This window comes from Dipodomys merriami, unplaced genomic scaffold, assembly GCF_024711535.1.
Source record: "Dipodomys merriami isolate MVZ:Mamm:240054 unplaced genomic scaffold, mDipMer1.0.p SCAF_352, whole genome shotgun sequence".
Taxonomy (NCBI): Eukaryota; Metazoa; Chordata; class Mammalia; order Rodentia; family Heteromyidae; genus Dipodomys; species Dipodomys merriami.
In genome coordinates, this window is record NW_027205071.1 from 122,964 (window position 1) to 146,206 (window position 23,243).

The 23,243-nt window shown below is 36.0% G+C and overlaps 1 long non-coding RNA gene across 1 annotated transcript in view; it reads left to right on the plus strand.

Moving 5' to 3' along the window:
* The window catches only part of LOC138804028 (uncharacterized), a 44,727-nt gene that overhangs the window by 15,718 nt on the left and 5,766 nt on the right, over nucleotides 1-23,243 (plus strand). Inside the window, exon 2 of the long non-coding RNA XR_011365131.1 lies at nucleotides 2,838-2,926. This is a non-coding gene — a long non-coding RNA (uncharacterized lncRNA). The remainder of the gene's footprint in view (nucleotides 1-2,837; nucleotides 2,927-23,243) is intronic.

The following is a 23,243-nucleotide window of genomic DNA, read 5'->3' on the forward strand; positions in this document are numbered from 1 at the left end:
AAGCCACACTGATGGCTTATGTCTTTAGTAGTAGTTAATCAGAAAGATGAAATCTGAGCATTGTGGTTTGAAAGCAGACCAAGAAAACACAGTCCATTAGATTCTGATTTGAATGTAACCAGCAAAACCTAGAAATGGAGCTGTGGTACAAGCAGTAAAATGCTAGCCTTGAGAAAACTGAAACAAAAAATAAATTCTGGGACAAAGCCAGGCCCTGAGTTCAAGCCCTAGTAGTAGCACCAAACAAATAAATTAATTAATAAGGTAATTAATTAATTAAAACTAAATTAAGTGGTCACATGTGGAGAGGCAGGTAAAATGTAACATGCGTGGTAATGGTTTATGTATTATTTTGTAATAAGGCATATTATCATTTGTCCTAATCACTAATATTTTATGTGGACTTTTTTGTACAATAAACCCTGAATTTAGCATGCGTGTATATGTGTGTGTACATGTGCGAACATGTGTGTATGTGTATATGTGTGCGTGTGCTGTTGCAATGTTGCGTGCCAATGTGGACAGGGTGAGGCTGAAAAAAGCTAACTGTGTTGCAATGTTTTTATTTATCAGTGTTCTGTCATGTCATTTCATTGGAGCCAGCCTTTGTACATATTATTTGTCTAATAATAACATCATAATCAAAGCATTTACAATATTAAGTTAGAAAAAGAGACAGCTTTCAGCTCTTATTGTATGTTAGGTAAGAAGATACAGACATAATTAGTTAATAAGTTGTTGCTATAAGATGATTGTCAGTACAAAATACGTATTTGACCTCTTAAATTGGTTATACTTTTAAGATACACTCATAGACTGATTTGGACCGACTTGACCAAACAGGTATTACTCTCTGATTATTCCTGTGAAACACAAGTTGGATAAACTCTTTCCGGATTTCTGTTGAAAATCACTTTCTTTGCAAGATTATATCTATTCTCACTAAGAGATAATCCAACCCATATTATGTTTGAATATCCCATCTTATTCATTGAAAATAAGTATTGTGGATATGCTTGTTAGATATTCCTTTCAAAAACGAACAAACAAAAAGCAAGTGTTATGTCCATATTGTGGATGCATTTGAAGGTGTTTTGTACATGCACAGGTATCTTTACTAATGGCTTTTTTGTGGGAGAAACTACGGCAACTTTAACAAATAAGGCTTTTTGAATATCTGTTCCAATATACATAACATCTCAGAGCAAGTCTTGCAATTTCTGAAAATCCTTTGAATATTTTAGTATTATTTCAGTTCATTGACTGTAGAGCTAAAATTTCTGAAATATTGTGAAGATCTGAAAAAGTAAGTGGGTATATATGCTTTTTTATGCTTCGTTTTATGAAAACCCAGTTTTTATGAATGTAAATGGAATAGAATAAAAGAATTAAGTGAATTGGGTAAGCTAATTATTAGTATAATTTTGTTTTCTATTAATAGTCCATTGAATGTAGATGATGCAGTTAAATTATTTCCTCTCTATTTCAGTTAGTTTTAGAATCTTTATAGTTATGAGTGAACTTTTAAATAAAGGTCTTTTAAAATAATTAGGATTAACCTTGTGCTTTTCGTTCTACCCCCAAGAAAATGAGTTATTTTTAAGTGTTAATAGTTTATCATTATGATGATCATAGCGAATCATTATCATTATCATAGGGACTTAAAAATGCAGTAGTATTGATGTCTTTTTAAACCAATTGTATTCACAAGTTGGAGAGTCTTTAATTCATAATTAGGTCTTGGTGTCAATGATTTTTAACCTCTCGTTCCTAACATTAATGATAGGTAAGACTGCATTTTTGGGTATATGAAAGGTAAAATATTTATCAGGGGTCAAATGTGATTTTATATCATTCTTTCTTTAATAACATTTTAAAGTAGTACATTTCTCTCAAAATGGTGGGTATAAAAAGCAATCAAAATACTTCAAATGGTAAAAAATTTAGGTGAGCTACAATGTGGAAACGATTGCTCCAAAAGGCCTGTAGTCTGTTTCCATCAGGAATTGGGCAGGTCATTCTTTCAGTAAGACTGTGTTAACCAGAGATGGGGTCCCCAGGCAGTGCAGTGTTGAGTGAAGGCATAAAATATGATTTCTACTATTTTGAGCTAGAAATCAAGAATGTTATAGTTTAGCAGTTCCTTTCACTAGGGAGGTATAAAATGATTATGAACATGGAGTTTTCTTCTTACAGTTACTTTTTGTCTTTTTTTGTTGTTGTTGGTCATGGGGCTTGAACTCTCGGCTGGGGTGCTGTTCCTGCGCTCTTCCACTCAAGGCGAGCGCTCTACCACTTGGACCACAGTGCCACTTCCAGTTTACTAGTGGTTTATTAGAGATAAGTGTCTCACAGTCTGTCCTGCCCAAACTGGCTTTGAACCACAATCCTCAGATCTCAGCCTCCTGAGTAGCTAGCATTATAGGCGTGAGCCACCGGTGTCCGTCTTAGTTACCTATTTTCTAACAAAGATAAAGGAAATATTATTAGAGTGTGCACAATAATTTTGGGAATTTTCCTAGAATTAGTAGACTGAGTGCTGGTATTTAGTTATAAAATAGAATGAGGTTAGTTCATATAGTGGGAATGGAACGCAGGCTAACACTTACCGTGTGTAGAATGTTGTCCTAGTAATTCCAACTCTGAAGACTTAAATATCATCATCTTAGAATTAAAAATAGAAATAGTTTCACTTTATGGGATTATTGTGAGGATTAAATTAGATACCAAAGTTAAAGTACTTGGAAAAACAATCAGAGTTTGATACTTTCTACCTTTTATTTTATCATGTGATATATTCTAATGTTTTTACTGTGATTTTTATATTGTCTATTTAGGATATGCAAAGTGATGTATTGATATACATTGCGTTGTTCACTTTTCTGTCATTATGAGGAAAATACCTGCAAAGAAAATTTCTGAGAAGGCAAGTATAATATTGACTCATGGTTTAAGATCAGATGTCTCCATTGTTTTTAATTATATTTTTATTAAATAGGTGTACGAAATGTTTTCCATTCAAAGAATCAGTTTATAAATACAATGGATCTTTACATAACTTTCTCACATCCGTCCAAACCTCAACCCACTTTCGTTTTTATTAGTTTCATACTATCTGCATTGAATATTATGGCTTCACTCTCTACTTCCATAAGTCTCTTTATTTCTTCCCTTTGATTTTCCCTCACATTTTCCAAGTGGTAGCCTCCTGGTATTCATTTTGTTGGATTAAAAGTTCAATTTTATAAGAAATTACACCTGTTAAATACTCCTCTACAAATAGCATGCTTTGATTAATACTGTTTTTTAACTTGCATAAAATTCTGGCTTCTAAATACGCGTTCTTTTTGTGTCTGGCTGTGACTTCATTTATTTAACATAATTTTAGTTCTATCCATTTCTTTGCAAATGCTGTAACAGTCTTTATAATGGATGGGTGCAATCCAATTGTGTATATGTGCAACACTTTCTCCAACCATCCCTCTGCTAAAGTGCATCTGGGCTGTTTCCATAAATTCTCTACGGTGAATAATGCAGTAGTGAACATGATTGTGAGAGTGATTTTACTCTAACCTTTTGGGAAAATTCATCACTTTTTTTCTGGGAGCAATCCTCTAGCCAATTTTCCAGAATTAGCACATCCCTTCATTCATCTACATCACAACGTTTTTCAGGTCCTCAAAAACACACTACCCCCTACAGGTACCAATCAGCTAAAACCAGACTGTGCCCATATTCTTTTGTTGTTGTTATTGTTTTCTTTCCGGCCGAGGGGCCTGAACTCTGGGCCCCTCTGGTGCTGTCCCTCAGCTTTTTTGCTCAAGGCTAGCAATCTACCACAGCGTCACTTCTGGCTTTCTTCTTTTTGCTTATGTGGTGCTGAGAAATCAAACCCATGGCCTCAGGCATGCAAGGCAAGAGCTCTACCACTGAGCCACTTTCGCAGCCCCGATGTGCCCATATTCTTTTAATACATTTTTCATAATTTTCCACATAATTTAGTGAGAACCTTCTATGTACTTTCCTAATGTGGGAATGAGGTATATGACAATAGAGCAAAAGTAAAAAATATGGGATTAAATTAGCTATTATCATATTTAAAATAATTTTCAGCTCTAACTCATAGCCTCACTTAGTATCATTTTAATCTTTATTTGATTACTTCACCTATCCCCTAAATTATAACATGTGATTTAAATACAAAGGCAAAAAAGTGTGGTTTGACTTTGACACTCATGTGTGAGGATGCACAATATGGGCAAATAAAGGGATTGGAATTAATAGCCATTATCCATTTTGTTAAATGGTTTTCTCAAACTGATTCTCACAATTCATATTTCATTCAACAACAAGAAACATGTGACAATTCCCTTTGTTTTGCTCCTCATTAAACTTGTTTCCATGTTATTTTATAATGAAGGATGATTTCATAAATCTACTGTAGATACAAAATATGTTAAAATATTTCTATATGTATGCATTGATATAAATATAAACACATATATTATAAAGGTTATAATGATAAATTATAACTTCTGTAACTGTACAATTTACTAAATTATTAAAAACATGGACGACTCAGGCCTGGAATCCTGGTTACTCAGGAGGCTGAGAGCTGATGATCATGGTTTGAAACCAACCTGGTCAGGAAAGTCCATGAGCCTCTTATCTCCAAACAACCAACAGAAAATCAGAATTGGAACTGTGACTCATAGTAGTAGAGTGATAGCCTTGAGTGAAAAGACTCAGAGATATCACCCAGGCTTTTAGTACAAGAACTAAAATCTACCCCCAAAAAGTATTTAATTTACACTTATGTAAATAGAGTATTTCCTTCACACAAATGCACATCCATGCTCATTTGCAAGGTAACTCTGTTATGTCTGGAGTACCACATAATATTATCACTTAAGTAGAAAGTATTACAACATGGGTAAACTCTTCCTCTCTCATGGATTTTTCTCCACTCAAATATTCAAATCTTGCAATTATTCCCATTATTTAAAGTCATAGCTTTTTTTCTTTAATACACATAAGATTGGAATTTGAATTGAGTGTCTTGTGTCTCCTAAATGGTTGTTCTTACCACTTTGGCATGCCCCCAGCCCTAAATTATCCTGATTAACTTTCAGATAGAATCTTGCTTCCTACTTGTGTATGATCGTGGGCTCAGTCTACTTTATGTTATTCTTCCTGGAATTTAGAATAACAAGTGCCTGGCATTGTGTACAGATCTTTCTGTCCAGTCTGAGCTTTAAACACTATCCTCACAATAGTAGACTCCCTCGTAGTCAGGATTTTCATAAGCTTATCATAGCTATTTTTTTAAAAAATCTTTGCATTTCCTGCAGGTTCTTGAGTACTGAATTAATTGGTGTTTTCTTGGGTTTTGTTTCTTTTGAATGTATGTGTTGAGTTGTTCCTCATTTTTCCTTTTGTTTCTTTCACTCAAGTTCTTACCTACAGTGCTGAGAAACCAATTCTTCTTTCTCAAGATAGTCAAGGTGAACATTACTTATTCCAAAACAATTCCAGTAATATTTAAACACCTTCAGAAATTTCGAGAAAATGGCGGAGGAGAATCTGGTGGCTAAACAAGCTCTTGCAAAGAAAGCAGTTCTAGTGTTCCAATGAACAGTCCTAGGCACACCAAGTGTGCCATCACATTACAGAGAGTTTGGGCAGAGAGGAAAAATCCAGGTAAGGAGACAGATCTGAGCATTTTCCAGCAGCCATGGCTGAGGTTGCTGTGGTGGCTGTGGTGCCATCCATAGCTGCCATAACTACAACCCAGAGAGTCTGGGACAAATGTGCCAGATGCAGCGGGCAAGCACATTTTACTCAACACGAGCAAGAACTGACAAGTAGCAGATATCTTCATCCTGCAGATAGCAGACCAGAGGCTACCCAGGAACCCACACTCCAGCGTGAGTACAAAACTAACATCCTCACTCCTTCTCAAAGGGAGCAGAGGAGGGAAGGACACCCCTCACCCAAACACTGGAGATATCCACCTTTGATGTAGACAAAAGCCTGGCTAAGTAGCTAGATCCAACTCAGTTCTTTGATGAAAACAAAAGAGTCATTTAGCTAGTCACAAGTACCTACCCTGACCTGCCATTCTCAACTCCACCCATGGGAAAGTCACAACAACCAGGCAGAGAAAGCTAATCCCACAAAGGAGTGGCTTTCTTCACTGGGTAAACAGAGCCAGAGGCTGCCCCTCCCTACGACAGCCCTGACAATCAATTGAAACTCAGTAAAAATAAACCCTGAGAATGGCTCCAGGCTGGGCTTTGTGAATGTCTCAGAAGCTAGCTCCTCAGGGAAAAGCTACTGTTTGCTGAAAGGCCTCAACTTTACCCAGAACCCAGCCTTATTACAGTAACTCCAAACTAGAGGAAACAGCCACCTCCCTCTTTTGTGATACTGAAAGCAGATCTCCCTCCCACTGAACTAGCCTGGGAGGCAATCACAAACTTCTGGGTAAACCAACAGAATTTTTTCTGCCTGCCCAAACAAACTGACTTAAGAAACCAATCAAGCCACAGAAAACCAAACACCACAAGCAAACCAGAGACTCCACCAAGAGACTGGTTACTGACACAAGGGAGATACAGGATCTTCCCATCAACCCCCCAAAAACAAAATCAAAGAAGTCTTTTTTGTATCTTTTTAAATTTTTACTTTTTAATGATAAAAATTGTTTTCATTAATCTTTTTTTCTTCCTCTTATAACTTTTATTTTAGGTGTGTGTGTGTGTGTGTGTGTGTGTGTGCTTTTTTTAAAAAAAGTTTACTGACCTGTGTGTGTGTGTGTGTGTGTGTGTGTGTGTGTGTGTGTGCTTTATAAAAAAAATGTTTACTGACCTGTTGGTCTTTTTTGTTCTTTCTTTCTCATTCGTTTTACTTTTTCATCTTTTGTTCTTTTGGCATGAATTATTTGTTGTTCTGTTTACCTCCTATATACCTGTCATTGATTATAAGACCTTATCCACAATTGTGTACATTCTTAATCCAAAAACGTATCACTCAATTCAAAACCTCTTAGGATTAAATTCCTTAATAACAGTATTATTTATTTATACCTATAAATTATTTGAAGTATTTTTATTTTTTAGTTTTTCAGGTCTCCTTTCTATCCCTCCCCTCCTCTCATCCATGTTCATCTCTCAATTTTACTTCTTTAAATTTTCATTACTTTTAAGAGTTTCACTTTTTAAATTTAAATATTTGTCTTTCCATTTTTTCTTGTCTCTTTTTAAAAATTTTTTCTTCTCTCTTTTCTATCATCCTTTCCAATCCATTTCCCTCTGTGAGATTAGGACTTGGTTAATTTCACTTTCCTTTTACCTTTCCACATTCCTCTAACGCTGTTTTCCCCACCTTTCTCCCTAAACATAATAATTTCTGGTTTGTCAAATTATTCTTTGGTATTCTTAGCCCATTAAAACATAGTTGTTTAATGTTGAATGGACTGTATCTGTTGAACTAGATTGTATCTTCAAACATTTGACTATGCAATTACAGGACTTTGGTTGATGCTTGCCTTAAAATGGTGTTCTAGCACAAAACTGGCATTACTTTCATCCCAAATGGGCAGAACAAGCAAGAAAAACACAAGGAAAATGGCAAGTCCGGGTATCTCAATTCCCACTCAAGATAATCAGGTGACAGAACAGATAATGAATAATCCAGACGAGAGTTCCCAAAAAGCTCTACAAACACTACTGGGAAACATGGTGAATGAAAAGATTGAAACCCTGCAAAGGACTCAGTGTGAACGTGTTAGGGAGAGAGAGGAGGCAAACCAAAGATCTAAACAGGAAGCTCATGGGCTTGAGAAAGCTACTCAAAGATTGATACTGGAATTGCGTGAGCAGGTTGAGAATACTCAAAGAGAAATAAAGGAATTGTGTGAGCAGGCAGAGATCAGTCAAAGAGAACTAGAGAAGTTACATGAACGTGAGAAATCTAATCAAAGAGTAATACAAGAATTGCAAGAGCTGGATGAGCATAGACAAAGATCAATAGAGCCATTCATGGAATCCATAAACAGTCACCTGAAAGGAGTCAGGGAGACCACAAAGGGAATGTTGAATAGATCCCAACAGAAGGAATGGGAGTCCAAGGAAACCATAACCAATCAACTAAGTGATTTGAGAGTAAACACTGAACATCAAATTAAGGAAGTAAAGAATTTCATACAAGATCTAAAACAAAGCTCCAACAAAGAATTTGAAGCCATAACAGCCAACCTATTAAAAGGAAAAGAAATGAAAAATAAAGTAGAAAGTCTTGACATTAGGTTAGACTATGCAGAAGATTGAATCTCCAGCATTGAAGACAGCCTAGGTATTATAGAGAAAGAACATACAACTATCCAAGACAAATTCAAGAAATATGATAGATCTATTCAACACTTGGAAGACACCATCAGAAGGACTTATCTGAGGGAAATGGGTGTAGAGGAGCATATAGAGACAGAAGGTAATGGTCTAGAAAATTTGTTCAACAGGATCCCAGCAGAGAACTTCCCAACACGCAAAAAGATAGGCATATTCAGATACAAGAAGCTTTTAAAACTCTAAATAGACCAGACAAGAACAAGACTTCCCATCGTCCAATTAATTATAAGCCACACAGGATCAATTCAGACCAAGGAAAAGATCCTTAACGCTGTTAAGGAGAAAAGATCAGTCACCTATAAAGGAAAACCAATTAGAATCACCTCAGATTTCTCAAAAGAGACAATTAAAGCAAGAAGAGCCTGGAATGGTGTATGCCATGCTCTAAAGACAAACAACTATCAACCAAGAATAGTGTACCCAGCTAAACTCTCAATCATAATTGAAGGTCTAATAAAAATCTTCCATAGCAAAGAAAAACAAACAATATATCTCCACCAAATCATCTCTACAAAAGATACTAAAAGATGTCCTAAACATAGAAAACCAACAAGACCACAATAAAGGCCAAGAAACCACATACAAACAGAATCCAAGAACCAGAGAAAGAATCCAGTAGGCGCAGTACCCAAGAAGGTGGATAAAATGGCAGGAGCACCCAAATACCTCTCAGTCCTCTCTCTCAATATTAGGGGATGTAACTCTCCAATTAAGTGACATGAACTGTCTAGTTGGTTTAAAATGCAAGATTCTTCTATCTTCTACCTTCAGGAATCACAACTTGCCCATAAAAATCAAACACATTTTGAAAGTGAAAGGCTGGAACAAAATCTACCAAGCAAACGGCCCCCAAACACAGGCAGGAGTTGCAATCCTAATATCAGATAAAATAGACTTCAAATTAACATTATTGAGAAGAGATAAAGAAGGTTACTACAGACTAATTAAGGGATATCTCTTTCAGGAGGATATTAAAATTCTAAATATTTGCCAAACAATAGTGCACCCAAATTTATACAAGAAATACTACTATAAATTTCACATAGATCCAACGACATTAATTGTTGGGGACTTTAACAAACCACTATTCCCACTAAATAGATCTACTCGGCAAAAACTCAACAGAGAAACCGCAGATCTAAACAAGTGCATATATCAACTGATTTAGCAGACATCTAGCAAATATTCATCCAGCAGCATAAGAGTACACTTTTTACTCAGCAGCACATGGAACATTTTCCAAATCAAACTTGTCAAAATTCAGAAACATTGAATTCATATCTTGCATTCTATCAGACCAAAAGGGAATAAAATTAGAACTCAACACAAAAAGCCACCAAAGAAAGTCCAGTAAAAGATGGAGGCTGAAAAACACACTGTTCAAATACCAGTGGGTCATGGAAGAGCTTAGAATCGAAGTTCAAATGTTCATATTATTCAAGAAAAACTAGCACAGAGATTTTCTGCTCCTCTGGGACACAGAAAAGGCACGATTCAGAGGCAAGTATATAGCTCTGAGTTCCTATATTAACAAGTTGGAGAGACCTGGAATCAAAAATTTAATGAGTTCTGACACTCCTTGAAAAAGTGAATCAAGATAAACCCCAATCAAGTTGATGGAAAGAAAGAATTAAAAATCAATCAGAATTAAATGAATTAGAATCCCAAAAAAATACATATGAAGAATCAACAAAATCAGAAGGTTCTTCAAAATAATTAACAAAATTGACAGACCCTTAAAAAAGAAAAAGAAGAGAACACACCCAAATTAATAAAGTCAGAGATGAGAATGGAAGCATCACTACAAAAACAACCAAGATTCAGAACATTATAAAGGAATGCTGCTCAAAACTTTATGCAAATATGTTTGAGAACTTGGCAGAAATGGACATTTTCCTGGTAAATATTGACATGCTGAAACTAAGATGAGTTAAACCATCTTAACAGGCACATATTAAGCATTGAAATAGAAAGAGCAATAAGATAACTCCCATCTAAGAAAAACCCAGGAATAGATGGTTCTACAGCAGAATTCTACAAGGCCTTCAGAGCAGAACTCACACCAATACTCCTACAAATCATCAATGAAATTGAAAGAGAAAGTTCACTACCGAACTCTTTCTATGAAGCCATCATAACCCAAATCCCCAAACCCTCATCAAAGAAAGAGAACTATAGACCCATTTCTTTGATGAACATTGATGCAAAGCCTCTCACCAAAATTTTGGCTAATCAATTTCAACAATTCATGCAAAAAATCATACAACATGAGAAAACAGGATTCATTTCAGGGATGCAAAGCTGCTTCAACATACACAAATCAATTAACATAATTCATCACATCAACAAGAGCAAAGATAAGAACCACATGGTTATCTCAATAGTTGCAGAAAAAGCCTTTGACAAGATCCAACACCCTTTTATGGTGAAGGTCCTGGAAAAATTAGGAATCTATGGAACATTCCTCAATACAATAAAGGTTGTGCATGACAAAACTACAAAAGCATTATACTCAATGGTGAAAATCTAAAGCTATTCCCTCTAAACTCTGGAACGAGACAAGGAGGCCCACTCTCTACAGCTCTTCAATTCAAACATAAAGAGGAACCCAATAGGGAATGAAGAAGTATAACTTTCCCTCTTTGCAGATGACATGATCTTGTATTTAAAGAATCCACTTCCAAGTTACTCAAGGTTACTCAAAACTTGGGCAAACTAGAAGGGTATGAAATTAACCCTCAAAAACCAATGGTTTTTCTGAATGCCTACAATGAGAAAAGTGTGGCTGAAATTAGGAAAGCACTCCATTCGTAATAGCCCCACAAAAAATAAAATACCTACGAATTAACTTAATCAAAGTAGTGAAGGACCTCTATGATGAAAACTTTAAATACCTTTAAAAGGAAATCAAAACAAACTTAGAAAGTGGAAAAACTCCCATGTTCCTAGATTGGAAAGATCAAATCGTGATAATGGCAATACTTCCCAATGCTATCTACAAATTGAATGTGATACCTATCAATATTCCAACCTCATTCTTCAAGGACATAGGAAAGGCAATCCCAAAATTCATATGGAACAATAAAAGACCGTGAATAGCAAAAACGATCGTTAACAGAAAGAACAGTGTTGGAGAAAAATCAGTACCAAATTTCAAACTCTTCTACAAAGCCATAGTAAGCAAAACAGCTTGGTACTGGCACAAGAACAGACCTCAGGACAAATGGAATAGAATTGAAATGAACCTAAAGACCTACAGCCATCTAATCTTTGATAAGGGAGCTGAAAAAAATAGAATGGAAGAAAGACAGCCTCTTCAGTAAATGGTGCTCTCAAAATTGGTTAACTACTTGTAGAAAAATAAATCTAGATCCTTATATATCACCCTGCACCAGAATCAACTCCAAATGGATCAAAGACCTCACAATATAAAGACACTCTGAAAACATTACAGGATGGAATAGGAGAAACCCTAGATCTCCTTGGTACAGGCTGAAAATTGCTTAATAGAGACCCAGAAACACAACAAATCATAGAAAGGTTGACAAATGGACCTGCATGAAATTGCAGAGCTTCCATATGGCAAAGGACATAGCTAGCAAGATCCATAGAATGTCCACAAATTGGGAGAAGATCTTCACTAGCCATACAATGGACAAGGGTCTCATATCTAAAATATATCTGGAACTCCAAAAAATTAAATCCCCCAAAAACAAATCCTAAAAGAATCAACAGCCCAATAAATAAGTGGGCTAAAGGCCACAATAAATAAGTGGGCTAAAGAGAAACTACTCTGAAGAGGAAGGAAAGATGGACAATAAACACATGAAGAAATGCTAAACTTCCCTAGCTATAAAAAATGCAAATCAAAACAACATTGAGATACCACCTCACCCCAGTTAGAATGGCTATAATCAAGAACTCTAATAACAACATGCAGGAGGAGATGTGGATAGGGAACCCTACTGCATTGTTGGTGGTAGTGTAAACTTGTTCAACCACTTTGGAAAGGGGTATGGAGGTTCCTCAAAAGACTTCATATGGAGCTCCCCTATGACCCAGGAATCACACTTTTGGGCATTTACGCAAATGATCACAAAGAAGACCACACTAAAGCTCCCAGCACAACTATGTTTATGGCAACATTATTTACCATAGCTAAGCTTGGAACCAACCCACATGCCCCTCAGTAGGTGAATGGATCAATAAATTGTGGTATATATACACAATGGAATTTTTGCCTCCATCAGAAATAATGACATTGCCCCATTGTTAGGAAAATGAAAGTCTTGGAAAAAATTATATTAAGTGAACTACGCCAGGTCCAAGTACACATAGGCCCCATGGTTTCCCTTATTGGTAATAAATAGGATATGTCTGAGACAAGCAGAAAAGGTCAGATTCGTTGATGTTAGGTTAAATGTACCCCAAGATAAGCATTCAAATATTTTTCTTTCATGCGATTGTTTCTAACCTATTTATAAGATGAATTTTTGTTGCTTTGTATGTCCCTTCCCCACAATATAGCTCCTGTTTTCACTGTATTTTATGTTGGTATAGTTTGTGGAAGGGAAAGGAAAAAAAATCTTTTAAAAAAGGATAGAGTTGGACCCATTGTAACAATGAGATATACAAGATGTTTTGTCGAAAAATGAACTTTAAAATTTTCGCAAGGAGGGGCATAATGGGGGGAGGGGCAGGAGGGATGAGATGGAAAGTGATAGGAAGTGGAAACAAAAGAGGAGGCAACAATGCTTGATAAGAAATGTACTCATTATTTGCCCATGTAATTGAAACTCTTCTGTATGGTATTTTCAGAATAATAAAAAAAAAAACCTTCATACCTATTAATGGTATACGAATTCTATGTGCTTAGAAGGGTCTTTTTATTTTCACAGCCGTTTTTGGCATACACAGACATATCATTGATTATATGAAGATAATAAATTTCCAGATGCTTGCCAGGAGGAGTAAAACCTATAGTTTATTTTTTTCCAGAGGCTTCCCATTTCATGAAAGAAATATGTTGCTTGATGTAGGATTTCACAAAATTATATTGCTAGGAAGAACGTAAACAATCATCTAACATTACAGAGATGAGGGAGATGAATTGATCTCTTGAATAATTTACTTTTGGGTCAAATAAGAGCAGGCTGCCCAAAAGGGAGTAGACTTTAGAGAAACATGATGAGTTGTATGTAAATAGGTGCTTAGCTGATTTTGTTAATTTGTGAACTAATACAGGGAAATAAAGTACAGCAAGGTAAAAAAAAAATAAAGAACTCTGCATTGAAATACTCATTTGTGTGTGTGTGTGCACACACGTGCCTGTACACACACGTGCATGTTCATGTGCTCATGCATGCATTCATCATTCCTGCTCTAAGCATCTGTGCCCAAAGTAGTGGTCTACCACTTGAGCCACTGATGCACTTCTGGTTTTTTGGAGATAATCACATGTTTTTTCATGATTGTACTGGCTTTGAAAAGTGGTTTTCAGATCTCGGCCTCCAGAGTAGCTAGCTAAACTGATTCACCCTCTGAGTAGCTAGCTAAAATTCTGTTTGTCCTCTATGCTTCATTGCTCTTTTATTCCTTTCCTGAGGTAATCACAAACGTGTCATATAAATGTCTAATTGCTTTAAAAATACTGTTACTGTTTGGCACCAGGGTCTCCAATCTGTACTTTTAACTACTTAGGAGGCTTGAGAACAGAAACCAGGCCAAATTTTAGGGGAGTTCCTTCTCAATCTATAGCTGGGTGCATTAGATCATTTCCACCATCCTGCACTATCTAGAGACTAACATTGGAAGGACTGCAGGATCCAGGAAGCTAGACAAGTTGGTGTGCAACTCTGATGCAATTGATGATGGGAAACTTAAAAGGACAGATCAGGTGCATGTTTTTGTGGAAAGTGAACCCTTATCCTAAAATTAACCACTGACATAATGCCAGCCTAGCAAGAACAATACCCCAATTTGAAATCCTCACAATTTTCCAAAACCAAAATAAGTACATACATTGACATCCCAAAACTTAGTACAATCTCTTCTTTGCTCTAATATCATCTTTATCTGATTATCATATGACATGACAGAATAGTTTCTTCATTAAACTTATGATATATTTTAAAAGACCTAGAAAATTCTTTCTCACTTATTAAGTGCAAACGAATGGCATATTACCTCATTTCTTACATGTTTGACTGCCACTAAAAATCCATTCAATGATTAGTATAGTAATATATTCTGATTTATTACTTTATTTTTAACAGTTGTTAAACATGTTGCTTTTCTGCTGAAGTATAAGTATTTAAATAGTGTTAACACAGGGTGCTATATGCTGAGTCCTGGGAAAGAGTGCTATGTGCTGAGTTTTTCAAAGCATGCCATGCACTGAGTCCTATACAGGGCGTGCTATGGACTCCCTCCTTCAAAGTGTGTTGTGTGCTGAGTCATCCCAAAGGCTACTATATGCTAAGTCCTTCAAAGGACAAATTGTGCTGAGTCTGTTACTTAGTGTGCTTTGTGCTGTTTTTTGAAGTATGCTGTGTGCTGAGTCATCCCAAAGTGTGCTATGTTCTGAGTCCTTGAGAGGTAGTTTTCCCCAACAATCTCTCTCAGTCTCTCAGTCTCTCAGTCTCTCTCTCTGTCTCTCTCTCTAACTGGGTCACTGTGCACGTTCTTGATATGTGGAGTGGAGAGGCTTGGAGGAGAGTCTCCTCTAGAGGTGGGGCTGAGGGGAGATTCGATCCCCTGAGCAAGCGCTAGGGTTGGCGCGGAGTGCAGAGCTGAGGTGAGGCTGTAATTCCCATGGCCTGGAAGCCTTAGGGCCCACTCAGGGCTGATCTTTTGGGCAAGGGTAGGGGGCGGAGCCAAGGGGAAGAGGGGACTGGGCAGAGGGGAGGAGGAGAGAGGGTAAGGGGCCTCAATGTGGTGTCAGCAGTGGCCAGGGTCTCACAGGGGCAGATGTACATGCACAGAGGATGTGAGGCGGCCTGCAAGAGGAGTAGAAGTAGAGAGAGAGAGCAGAGAAGAGCAAGGATAGGCATGAGGGTAAGTGGCTTCACATGCTCTGTTCGTGGATCAATAGAAAAATAGCCAAAACAAGAATAAAGGAAACAAATGTACAGCCAAGAAAAATATAGTTAGAATAAAGGTAGAGGCAATAAAGGTGCAGCCAAGTATAGAGGAAGCCTTGAACCAACACCCCTTCCTGCAAGCATGCTTCCATGAAGCTTATGCTTTGTCTGGCATGATCTTTCACGCAGATTCAGCAGGAGGTGTCATGGCATTTCTTCCTTTTTTATTTTTTAATTGAAGCTCATGAATGTCTTGGTGCACAGAAGAGATAAATCTAAAGATCATCCGGAAAATGACTGGAAATATAAGAATAAGAATTGGGACAATTGATCTGACAATGGTATTTATTATTATTACATTAATCCAATCCAGAGGATTGAGAGCCTCCACGTAATGCTGCCAAAGATTGTAAGATTTTTACATCTAAATGAGCTTTACTAACTGCTATAATTTTATCCTGTAAAGCCTCCATAACATGAGAGATATCTTTATCTCTCCAGACTCCTAACAAATGATTTTTGGTGGCATTCCAATGAAAAGAAAGGCTATATTTTAGAACAGTAACACAGATATATTTCAAACTAGCATGACATTTAACTGAGAGTTGTGTTTTTAAATTTTTAACTTCCTGACCTATAGCCAGAACCACTTCCTCCAGAGGATTTATTTTCATTTCTAACTTTTTATCTATAATTTGTTGTTCTGCTAGGGCTAATGAAACATATTTGTTTAAATCAGTAACAAAATGAGCAGTGTTTACTTCATTTACTAAGGCTGCTGTAGAAATCGCTAACGAGCTAATTATTGTTAATAAAGCACTTATTCCTAAAATCAAGGCCGCAACAAAGTGTTTTGGCTGCAACATAATATCCAGAATTTTCAGCAATTGTAAAGCAGAATTTTTAAACCAAGGGTCATTTTATAGATCTACACGTAACATTACATATGAAGGTCTTTTTAAAATAAAAATTACAGAATATGTTTTATCCAGAGAAGAAGTAAGACATTTAGTAAAATTATAATCCTTACAGCTAATATAATAAGATTTTCCTTGATTAATAATGATTAAATTATCTAGTTTTCTAGATAAAATTCCCATAGGATAATCTACACATGCTCTTACCCCAATTGCAGTACTCTTAGTTCTTTGGGCTTTTTCAGTAAAATCATGTTTGTTGTTGCAAAAATTCTAAACAAATACAGATGAATGCCCATTTAATTGTGAAAGAGAGAGTGACTCACCAAAACGGAAGCCACCCACGCTGGAGTGAGCCATCTTTTCAGGGGTTCCCCGTGCCTATCAGGAGCATAGCCATTAAACTTTCCTGAATTATGTTTTAAGTAGGCGGCATAATCATAATCGGGGTTAGCAATGGAAAAATAAAAAATACTATCTGGTGCCCCAAAGGCTTGTTAAAAGAGGCCTTTAGAAATCCACATTCTCACCATTTCAGAGAGGTAATTAATACATCCCCAAACTGATCTTTGTCATGATATTTTGTAGGCAGTTACCTAAATGTATATTCCTCTTGGGAATGAAAAAGGATTCGTTATAAGTATGAAAGCCTAATGTCATCATGCCAATTTACCACATCAATCTTTTTTAGAACTTTTTATCATTGGATTGATCAAGGGTATCAGTCAAAAAAGTTCTATATTTTATAGGCCAACACCCGTGGAGATTTTCTCCTGATAGCGTTATGCAAATTGGAGTGGTATCTGTCATTCCTTCATAATTAATTGTTTGAGAAGTCATATGAGAATTAGAATAGTCCTCCAAACCCCCTAGCAGGTCACTATTATTTGTCATTACTTGTATTATATCCTCATCCCCCCACCCCATCCCATAGGATGTAGAAGAGGAGGATTAGGAACATATGTCCAGTATTGTTCTCCTGAAACAGACACTGCCTGCACAGCAATAATGGCAAGCATAGCAAGAAACCTATTTTCAACAGTGATAGTCTTTCCTGTAGAAACAACAATCTCCTCCGCAGAATGGATGAGTTTCTTAATTTATTCCCAGGTGGGTGGTTGGGCTTCTTTTGTTGTCTTCGCCTGTTGAGGAGAAAGGGGAAGACTTTTGAGCTTTGGCATCGCTTTCTTCATTTGCATCTTCTGTTTTGTTTTTTATCCCTGGGTTTCTCTTATTTTTGTAGGGGACACAAGTCGGTTGCAATTCCAGATGGGTGACGCGGCTCCTGTGGAAACACACATGTATACCCTCTTCCCGAGGTGATTAATACATCAGGCCCTTTCCAGGTGCCTCTGAGCAAATCTTTCCTTTTAACTTTTGGCTGAACTTTAAATCCAATTTCGCTCCAATGTTTTTGCATAAGTGTAAGATTTTATTGATTAGTATTAAGGTGATTAATTACAAATAAAGCATGATGGTTTCTCTAGTTAATAAGTCAGCCATCATATTTCCAAATGAAAGAGGACCTGGTAAATTTGTATGTCTCTTATGTGTTCAATAAATAATTTTTCTTTTCTAAGTTGAATTAATTTTTGTAACTGTTGTAACAAGTCTATAATTTTTAATTGTCCTGATAAAAGAGCTGTCTCTATGGCAGGAAATAAGTTAACCATATGCTTAGAGTCTGTGTAAATGTTATGCTGCTGGCGAAATATGGTTAAAGCTAAAATTACAGCAATAATTTCTTCCTGTTGCTCTGAAATGTCAGATCCCTTTTAATAATAGGGAATGGTCTGGAATGTATACCACTGAAGTTCCATTTGAGAACCTATCAGTAAAAACTGTTAGAGCTCCTTCGAAAAGTGTTGTTACCACTAATGGAAAAATGGTTTTTACCTCTTCCACAAATTTTAATGAAGGATGTTGAGGAACATGAAATTTTATTTGTCCTGTATAATTTAATAATGCTAATTTCCAATTCTCATCATTCTGTAATAATATTTTAATTGTTTTTTATTATAAGTTATAAATATATTATACATTTCTTTCTCAAGTAACTCTCAGGACCTACTCATTGCCTTGCCAATGAGTTGGCTGCACAAATATACATAAGAAGCTATCATTCTTGTCTGACTGTGAGGCAAGTGAAGCCATTCCAGGACTCCATCTTGCCATAAACATCTTGTATAAGATGTCTTTAATATTATAATATCCCAGTCTTTATTATAGTCCAATTGGACCACTTTTGCTTGTAACTTTTCTTCCACCAATGAATTTTTTCTAACATTATTGGAGTGAATTGTCTCTTAGATTTAGGATTAGAATCCCCTTTTAAGGCTTCAAACAATGGGTGTAATTCTCCTGTGGTAATTTTCAAGTAGGGTCTAAGCCAATTTATGTTTCCTAGTAATTTTTGAAAATAATTTAATGTTTTTAATTTATCTAGCCTTATACTCATTTTTGTGACATGATGTATTATTTTTCCTAAATAGTTTAAAGGTTTATTATGTTGAATTTTATCTGGAAAATAAGCAAACCAAAGTTGGTTAATTGCTCAATGGTTAATTGTTAAAATTTGTTCTGTTAAATGTTTACTTTCAGCAGCTATTAAAATATTGTCCATATAATGAATAATATAAGCATTAGAAAACTCTTCCCTAGTTTTTTGTAAAGCTTTATCCACAAATTTTTGACACAATGTAGGAGAATTTTTCATGCCTTGTGGCAAGAACTTCCACTGATATCTCTGCCAGGGCCTTTTCAAATTACATGAGGGCACATGAAATGCAAATCTTTGAAAATCATTAGGATCCAATTTTATTGTTTAAAAAATCCTGACAATAAATGATTATTATATAATGTTCTTTAGGAACAGCCACAGGAAATGGAAGTCTTGGCTGAAGAACCCCCATGTCATACATGGTGTTATTAATGGCTCTGAGGTCTTGTACAACCTCCATTACCCAGGTTTCTTTTTAATTACAAAAATTGGAGTATTCCAAGGGCTATTGGATTCCTCTAAATATCCTTTCTGTATTTGCTCATTTACCAATTATCCTACAGCCTGTATCTTCTCTTGAGTTAGGGACCACTGATCAACCCACACAGGCTGTTCATTTTTCCATGATATTGCATCAGCAAACTTCTCATCAGCGGCCCCTATGAAAAATTTTGTACAGTAAAGGAATCTGCAGTAACGAATTTTAGTTCAATGTTTTGCAAAATGTCTCTGCCCCATAATGTAAGCGCAAAGAAGATATAATATAAGGTTGAAAGTTTCCAAATCTATTTTCACACTCCCACTTTAAAATTTTTGAACTTGAGCAACATTGTTAGCCATACCCAATCCCATTAATGTAGATTCTGTCTTCATAATTGGCCAGGATGAGGGCCAGTCTTTTCCTGAAATACATGTTGGGTCTACCCCTGTGTCCAAGAGATCTTTAATAGGCTTTCTATCCACTTTTATAGTTTTCATGGGTCAATCCTTAGAAATAGATTGTACCCAGGCCACAGTTTGTGTGGAACTGAAACCTCCTGTACCTCGATCTTCTTTTAGGATTTGATTTGGAAGATGGACATAATTTAAAATTAAGATTTGAGCTAATCTTTGATCCATAGGTATTTGCATATTTTTAAAGACCTTACCGTTACGTTAATTTTCCCTTGGTAATCTGCATCAACTACTCTGAGTAATACCTCAAAGTTTTGTTATAATTTGAGCTTCTAGCAATTATCAAGCCCACAGTTGCTTCAATTACAGAACCATAAACTTGAGTTTCTATTAGCTGAACAGCATGCATGATAGAGATGATGTAATCTCTTTTTTCTGCCAGATCAAACCCTGCACTTCCTGGAGTAGCTCTTGGTAAATCCCATAGTGTAAATGGAGGAGACAAGGGGATTTAATGGAACTGATCCTGTAGGGGATTTTTGTGTAACAGTATGTGTTTCCCCTCTTTCGTTTAAGGGGCGGAGGGAGCACCCCTCTTCTTGTTTTTTGTCTCCTTTTCTTCTGCTGTTAGGAGAATTCTATCCTTATAATATTTTGATCTACACTCATTTTTCCAATGATTGCCTTTCTTTCATCGTGGACAAAGTCCAGGCACTTTACCCTTTTTATTTTTACTAGGTTTATTTTGCTTTTGTTGAAAATCTTTACTCATGTGTTCTGACTGGCCACATGAGAAACAGACCCCATTTCTAGCCTGAGGTCGTGTCTTATGTAATTTTTGTTCATAAGCACTGAATGATTCTCCTTTCATTGCTGCAGCATATGCCATTCCTTGAGTGACTGCTGGTGAGGCATCTATGCTTGCTTTAACAATATCTTGCAATGATCCCATCAGTAATTGAAAAGTACTTAATACATAACTTTTCATACTTGTTACCTCCTCCCTCATTTTTCTCACAGTTTTCCTTCTCCTCAATACTTCTCACAAGTTGATATATACATTTCCCATATATTGTCTTGTGAGCATTGCTATTCCATTGGTTTGCCCTTTGTCTTTTTTCTCACCATTTTGTTTTTCCTCTTTCATTCCCTAATTAAGGTAAATGTATACACAAAATACAGGGTACCAAAATCAGGGGGATAAACCATAGGGAGAAAACCCAAAACAAAATAGAAATCATATACTACCTTAAAAACAGCAACCGCAAAAAGAAAAAAAAGCCTCTGTTTTCATATCTTGGAGTTCATTTTGCTCTGCTTCAGCTTATATTGTAATATATATGCATAACAAAGCCACTGGAAAAGAATCGTTGCATGGACACTATATCATGAAAACAACATTAACTGTTTCTGATGGTAAAGGTGGAATTAAGATTGGTGAATTCACGATTCTGATAAAGGAATTTCAAAAGAGTTTTACAATTATGACAGGTAAATTTTAATTCTTCAGGATTTTTAACAACTTAGCCTATTAAGAAAATTTAAAATTGCCTGGGAAAAGAGGCTTTCATGCAAAGAAATCCATGGAGACTTAGTGGAGAGAGATCAATGTGGGTGAAGTTGGCTCATTAAACAAACAAACAAACCAATAAACCTCAGAAAACTTGCTGGAAATCCTGTAGGTTCCCTTGAAAATGTCCTTACCCAGGAAATATATTTTCAGTTTGTGAAACAAGGTTGTAGTGGAATTTAAATCCAAAGTTCTTAAAAAAAAAAGACATCAAAATTTGTGAATTGACCTTTACCAAACTGTAATTCTCTGAAAAATATAGTTTGAGTCAAAATATTTAGAGAGAAAGTGTCCTGAACAATGAAAGAATGTATTGGGTTTACATTTTTCTGTTTGTAATTCTTTCCACAATGTCTTTGCACATGAAGCACTGAAACACAGAAAAAAAAAATCTGATAGGATAATTCAAACCAATGATTTCACATTTCTATGTTGCTCACAAAAAATAATATCCTTATTAAGATGAGATAGTGAACACTTCTCTTATTACATAAGCCAAAAAATTTTGGGATCAGAAAAGAATTGAGGAAATGAAAAATGTAAGAAAACTCTTTTTAGAACCCGAGCTAAGCATATTGGCTTCAACAGTGGAGAGAGGCCAAAACTTTTTGATATAGATTCTCTTAATATTTTAGTTCCCTAAAGTGATTTTACAGAGCCTATTTGCCTCACTACGATGAAGAACAGATTGAATGAAGACATGAAAATAAATTACACATCCGAATGAGGCAACTTAAAAGAATTTTAAATGAGAAACAATGAAGATGGAGCAATGGGGGAGGCCGTATAGTCCTTCAGATTCACTAAACATGAAGCCAAGAAGCTGTGATTCATTGGAAATCAGGAAAGAGCTAAGAGGAGGACATAGAAGTAGGACATAGAAGCATTGTCCTTTGTAACAGACACTGTCATCCAAGGTATGGATGATTTAACTCTATTCTCCTCGATACATCTTGTTGAACAAATGCAAGACCAAGAGAAAAATAATCAATTGAAATAATTTTGCAAAGAATAACTTCACTTTTCCTGATATTATATCTAAGGAGAGACTTAAGAGAAAAGATAACAAGTGGAGTATACTTTGATTTCCTCTAAGCATCTTGTTCCCAAAATATATCTTTGAGGTTAGAAACGATTGAACCCAAAAGTGGTGGAATACTTATTTTTGTTGGCAATTGAGACACAAAAAGATTTTCAAGGTTAAAAAAAAGAAAAAAAGTATAGTCAAATATTTGTGATCACAGCTTCTTGGACTGGTTTTTGGAGACAAAGTTTTACATTAGAGTTTGTCCTCATTAACATAGAAGTTGGGTATTCATGACAACCAAATTCAAGAGGGAAGTTTAATGGACTCGCTAGGAAAGTAAAAAGAAAACCATTAGAAAACCCGAAAGTGGTGCTGTAGCTCAAGAGGTAGAGTGCTTGCCTTGAGCTGAAGAGCACAGGGACAGCACACAGGCCCAGAGTTCCAGCCCCATGACCAACAAAAACAAAAACAAAAAAATAAATCAAATTAGTAACAGAAACTGAGAAAACCTTGATCGTTCATCTTATATAATGGGTGGGAGAAGAAGGGTAACAAGAAATCTAAAGGGTTCTACATCTATGGCCAGGCAAATGTGTTAGTCATGTTCTTGGTGATAAGGATTACAGGTGAAAATGATCAATTTAGGGGAAAAAATTCTCTGATAGTTCTAACTGAAAGATTAAAAAAATTGACCACTACTATTACTAACTTGCTAACTGCTGATTCTGCTTCTGTAAACTTGCTTACGCTAGCATTGACCCTTCCCTTCCCAGAAATGAATGAAGAAGTTTCAGGGACCAGATGCCAGCCCCAGGACAAGGTCAGTGGTAGTAGATAAAGAACAG